The sequence below is a fragment of the Mytilus edulis genome, chromosome 3, assembly GCF_963676685.1.
Source record: "Mytilus edulis chromosome 3, xbMytEdul2.2, whole genome shotgun sequence".
NCBI classification, from domain to species: Eukaryota; Metazoa; Mollusca; class Bivalvia; order Mytilida; family Mytilidae; genus Mytilus; species Mytilus edulis.
The window spans coordinates 12,951,740-12,958,793 of NC_092346.1; positions in this window are offsets into that span (position 1 = coordinate 12,951,740).

The following is a 7,054-nucleotide window of genomic DNA, read 5'->3' on the forward strand; positions in this document are numbered from 1 at the left end:
TCTGATCTATGATCGAAAGAAATAATTACAACTGTAATAAAAAAAAAGGAAATTAGTTATTATTCAGCATAAATAAGGAAACAAGGTATGATTTCCTATAAAACAACTATCCACCTTCATCAATGAGCAAAACATATACCGCATAGCAAGTTATAAAAGGCCTCGACATAAAAAAAAATGCAAAACAATCCAAATAAGAAAACCAAAGGCCTTTTTTATGTACAATCGCAAAAATAAAAGTGATATACAACAACAAACGACAACCACTGAATAACATGCTCCTGAGTATGAACAGGCCATACTAAACGTGAAGTGTATATATTTACAAAAGCTTATGTCCACAGCAATAAAAAGATATTAATCCCAATACAAACAAAACAAGATAGGTCAAAGATTGTACAAAACCCAGGGATTCATTTCTTCTTGTTTACCTCTATTTGGTACAAATGTTTATACTTTTCGTATCTAATATTTTTTTTTCAATCCGTGCTTTTGTCTTCAATGTTATCAATATTTGGTTTATTGAAGTCTGAAGTGCAGTAATAATATCTCAAATCGTTACTTGGGATGATCTTGTTAAGAAATAAAGTCATTAAGATAAGGGGTGTTATACTTAAAATATAGGAAGTTCTGACTTACCTACATACCGCGTAACCTATTAGCATTGCAGAAGGACACATATCATTGGTAGTGTTAAAAGATAGATTGTAGTATATTTTTTTAGTCGTCCTTGTGATTAGCTGTTAATAGTCTGCGGCGGCACAAACATACTGACAAGAGCAACACACATCTTTAAGTACCAGTCTTTAGGACTTTTCGGTCTATACTTGTTACTAGGGGGAAGATATGAGATAACTTAAAAAAACCTATTTTAATTCTTTTAAATCTTCACAAATGACGCTATAGGTAATCAAAAGTCGTTGAAAGGTCAGCAAAATGAGACTATTCTGCGTAACCTATTCTCTTCATTTTGTAAATTAACCTTTTTGTAAAGTGCCAAGATAGACAATGTCAGTATCAATGTAATGTGTTACCAATTTTTATGCCCCACCTACGATAGTAGAGGGGCATACTGTTTTCTGGTCTGTGCGTCCGTCCGTCCGTCCTTCCGTCCGTTCGTTCAGGTTAAAGTTTTTGGTCAAGGTAGTTTTTGATGAAGTTGAAATCCAATCAACTTCAAACTTAGTACACATGTTCCCTATGATATGATCTTTCTAATTTAATTGCCAAATTAAACTTTTGACCCCAGTTTCACGGTCCATTGAACATAGAAAATAATAGTGCAAGTTGCAGGTTAAAGTTTTTGGTCAAGGTAGTTTTTGATGAAGTTGAAGTCCAATCAACTTCAAACTACGTACACATGTTCCCTATGATATGATCTTTCTAATTTAATTGCCAAATTAGAGTTTGGACCCCAATTTAACGGTCTACTGAACATAGAAAATGATAATGCGAGTGGGGCATCCGTGTACTATGGACACATTCTTGTTCTGGTGTATTTTTAGACCGCATAGCAAGTTATAAAGGCCCCGACATAACAAAATGGAAAACAATCCAAATACCAAAGGCCTTATATATGTACAAAACAATAAACGAAAAAAAAAAATTGTAATACAACAACAAACAACAACCACTGAATTACAGGCTCCTGAGTCTGGACATACCATACTAAATGTGATGTTTATATATTTACATTAATATGTTCACAGCAATAAAAAGATTTTAATCAAAAACAAATACAAACAAAACAAGCTTTGTCAACACATACTTCTCGTTACAAAAAACTATCGTAACTGGTAGTTCATCAGTAGCACAGTCAAACCAATACAAGAAGTACTATAAAACAAATGAAACATCTTATGTGCAAATAATGTATAGTATACGTATGCATTCCATCTGCACATGGTTCTACTATGAAGGATTGTTATCATGATGAACTGTATGAACATGATGACCTATAGTTGTTAATTTCTGTGTCTTGTGGAGAGTTGTCTCATTGGCAATCATACCACATCTTCTTTGTTATATGTTATATATGTAAGACTTTCAAAATAAACCGAAAAGTTGATAATAATCCTTCAATTATTAAGGTTACAGGTATTATAATAAAATGCCTCTTTCAAAAAAGGTTAACGAAGTTAACATCAAACGATTCATTTTTTGGTTATACGCTGGCCATCATAGAAATCAGTTCCCTTCCAACAAGAAGTGTTATTGACCAACATTTTCGACTGCCTACATTAGATGTATTTACTTTTGAATGAACACAATAGAGTTATAAGAAATACTTGATAGTGTTTAGGTATAATAGTTTATTTTTTATTGATGCAGATCACCTAACAACAATTGTTGATGCAATAACACTGCTGACGAGACACGCCACAACAATTAATGACTTATCGACACAAGTTCATTTCACAGCAACAAACTCGCAATCTACGGCACCTGTAAAAATTCAAATCATATCTAATATAACAACTCCACAAAATTCTCAAACAACGACATCTTCGAACTCCAAGTCTACCTTTAATTTTACAACTGAAGCCAATTTACATTCAGACATGTCCAAAGTATCTAATGTAACAACTATTTCTACGAACCAACAAAATCACGCAAACAAACAATGACATCTGAATACAATCCTACTTTGTTCGATGTTATAACAACACGTCTAAATACAACGGAATACAACATTTTCGAATCATCAGCTGACGATACAACAACACAGAAACCAAGTCAAACATCTATGGAGTTGCCGATTCTATCTGATTCAACAGTTCCGCAAACGTTCGCAGCTATGGAAGTACCAATTATATCTTCAATAACAGCAAAAGTGTCAAGTACAGCGTCATCTCTGAACATAACAGCCACAGATAACCCTACATTGTCAGAAATACAGATTGATGACACTACACCATCAAATACAGCTACATCATTATCTACACAACCAATCAAAGGTTCAATGTCAATATCTGATACAACACACTCTTGTACTGAAACATGCACATGGAATTGTCCAAATGCGCCAGGCACAGCAACCAGCAGCATTCTAGTTAAAATAGAAAAGAAAACGTTATTATCGTATAAAAGAAGACATCAAAGTGCATCGGATCCGCAAAAATCTTCGTTTTACATCGGATGTGTCGGTATTACAGTATTAGTCGTTGTGGTTGCACTTATTGTGGTCCTTGATTTCGTACCGAGTGCTTAAATAGTCTACGACGAATGCTTATTAAAAAGGTTAAAGTTGAAAATTGACAGGTCATTTTAAGTATATACAATTGCAGGTTGTCAGTATCACATGTATACTGACGGAGCCTAATCTGTTCGATTTAAGATTAATTGTATTGAAAAGATTTGGCAAATATTATATCTATATAATTGTTGTAACATTTCAACTAGGCAATGCTGACATATTAAACTTTTAAAATTTACAATTCAAATTAACATAGTAATTGATTCTTTTTGATTTAATTTACTTATTATGTGGTTCTCAAAGCCAGAGTTATTCTATTAACAGTTCTTTAGTATTTCAAGAACATATACATTTTACAAAACTTAAACATTTATAGTTATGAGATAAACTCGGAGTAATTGACACGGTTTTATCAAAGACATTTTTTAACTAATTAAAAATAAACGAGAACCATAGTTCCCCCTCCCGACCCCCCCCCTAAAAAACTAGAGGCTCTAAAGAGCCTGTGTCGCTCACCTTGGTCTATGTGAATATTAAACAATGGACACAGATGGATTCATGACAAAATTGTGTTTTGATGATGGTGATGTGTTTGTAGATCTTACTTTACTAAACATTCTTGCTGCTTACAATTATCTCTATCTATAACAGTACTTTCTGTGGAAAATGTTATTGAAAATCTTCAAATTTTAAGAAAATTGTTAAAAATTGACTATGAAGGGCAATAACTCCTTAGGGGGTCAATTGACTATTTTGGTCATAGTGACTTATTTTTAGTTCTTACTTTGCTGTACATTATTGCTGTTAACAGTTTATCTCTATCTATAATAATATTCCAGATAACAAAAAAAAAACAGCAAAATTTCCTCAAAATTACCAATTCAGGGGCAGCAACGTTAACCTAACAACCGATTATCCGATTCATCTGAAAATTCCAGGGCAGATAGATCGTGACCTGATCAACAATTTTACTTCCTGTCAGATTTGCTCTTAATGCTTTGATTTTTGAGTTATAAGCCAAAAACTGCATTTTACCCCCATGTTCTATTTTTAGCCATGGCAGCCATCTTGGTTTGTTGGCCGAGTTACCGGACACATTTTTTTAACTAGATACCCCAATTATGCCTAAGTTTGGTTAAATTTGGCCCAGTAGTTTCAGAGGAGAAGATTTTTCTAAAAGATTACTAAGATTTACGAAAAATGGTTAAAAATTGACTATAAAGGGCAATAACTCCTAAAGTGGTCAACTGACCATTTTGGTCATGTTGACTTATTTGTAGATCTTACTTTGCTGAACATTATTGCTGTTTACAGTTTATCTCTATCTATAATAATATTCAAGATAATAACCAAAAACAGCAAAATTTCTTTAAAATTACCATTTCAGGGGCAGTAACCCAACAACGGAACGTCTGATTCATCTGAAAATTTCAGGGCAGATAGATCTTGACCTGATAAACAATTTTAACCAGTCAGATTTGCTCTAAATGCTTTGGTTTTTGAGTTATAAGCCAAAAACTGCATTTTACCCCTATGTTCTATTTTTAGCCATGGCGGCCATCTTGGTTGGTTGGCCGGGTCACGCCACACATTTTTTAAACTAGATACCCCAATGATGATTGTGGCCAAGTTTGGATTAATTTGTCCAGGTAGTTTCAGAGGAGAAGATTTTTGTAAAAGATAACTAAGATTTACGAAAAATGGTTAAAAATGGACTAAAAAGGGCAATAACTCCTAAAGGGGTCAACTGACCATTTCGATCATGTTGACTTATTTGTAAATCTTACTTTGCTGAACATTATTGCTGTTTACAGTTTATCTCTATCTATAATAATATTCAAGATAATAACCAAAAACAGCAAAATTTCCTTAAAATTATCAATTCAGGGGCAGCAACCCAACAACGGGTTGTCCGATTCATCTGAAAATTTCAGGGCAGATAGATTTTGACCTGATAAACAATTTTACCCCTGTCAGATTTGCTCTAAATGCTTTGGTTTTTGAGTTACAAGCCAAAAACTGCATTTTACCCCTATGTTCTATTTTTAGCCATGGCGGCCATCTTGGTTGGTTGGCCGGGTCACGCCACACATTTTTAAAACTAGATACCCCAATGATGATTGTGGCCAAGTTTGGTTTAATTTGGCCCAGTAGTTTCAGAGGAGAAGATTTTTGTAAAAGTTAACGACGACGGACGACGACGACGGACGACGACGGACGACGACGGACGACGGACGACGGACGCCGGACGCAAAGTGATGGGAAAAGCTCACTTGGCCCTTCGGGCCAGGTGAGCTAAAAATAATACACCGAGATGCCGAGCAATCAAAACGAAAAACATAAAAGGATCGAACACAAAGAAATGCAGGAAATTACGACTTTGAATCCCCAAATCTATAATTAATTTCATCAAATGTTTGCTCAAGTGTTAAAAGTTAGAATACATGAAAACAATTAGAATTATTTTCTCATAGTTTGAGCTAAATGAATCAGTTTTTTAAATTTCCAGGGCAACAAAGATCAACCGTATTTTTAATTTTTGGATGTTGTTCCAATTGTGTGTTTTTTCCCCAAAGTGAACATAAATCATAGAAATTTGTATATAAGTCAAGTAATTGTGTTAACTTGTAGAAGGCTTTAAAACCTTGGAAATAGTGGGCAAAATGTTTATTTTCATTTAAATTGCTTGTACACAATTTTACTGATTTTTAGAATATAATTGTAATTAAATGTGTATATTTGTCCAATAACATCATTATCTTCATAATACTGTAGTGCTAGTAAATCTCATGCATTTAACGTGAATGTGTCGGTACACATGGTTCTAATCTGTAAATTTGTATTCGAAAAAGTAGATGATGATTAAGAATGGGCTTTGCTTTTATATATTTTAGACACAATTACGTTACTGTCATTTTTATTGCGATGACTACTGTGTCCATATATGATACCTTAACACAGTTACTAAAAAATTACACAGTTAATGCGCCACTTGGTCTACTTTGGAATTGAGTTTGTCTCTGGAACCTTGCTGCTTGTATGCTGTTCCTCTTCCTTTCTCACATTATTATCATGATTTAATCTCACTTGTATAACGAATGTTTATAAACGATTGGATAAGTTCGGTGTGATGAGTTCATTTTGAATACCCGTCATTACATAGTTGGGTAAGAAAACACAGAAATAGCCATAGTTAAAAACCGGATATGATGACAACAAAACCAATAATGCAAAACATTATGAAAAGAGAGAAAAAGATAACAAGGGGGAAATCCATAACCTATATTAATGGGAAAGAAACAGCATGGCAATAAAAACGAAGAAAAAAAACCCGAAAAGACTAACAATAAATACAACGCGAAACATGGATAATTAAAAATTAAGCATCACGCATCCTATAAAGATAGGGGTTAACTCGGGTGCTCCGAAAGGGTAATCAGTTCCTGCTTCATATGTGAAACTTATTGTTTTGCAATAACGATTAAAATCCAGTGATTAGTCGCTTCTGATTATGTCATAATCGTGGAAAAGAGAACTGGATTGGGATAAAAAAAAAGTTTAGAACGAATCAATCAACGGTCATCTTTGTCTCAGAAATTTCCACAACGGTCACCTTAATCATGATGGTTTTAGGAATTTTGGTTCTAAATTTTGCGCTTCAACTTCGTACTTTATTTGGCCTTTTTAACTTTTTTGGATTCGAGCGTCACTGATGAGTCTTGTGTAGACGAAACGCGCGTCTGGCGTTTATATTAAATTTAGTCCTGGTATCTATGATGAGTTTATTATCAGGATTTTCTTATCTCAGCCATAGATTAACTTAGTCGTATTTCGCACAACTTTTTGGAATTTTGGGTC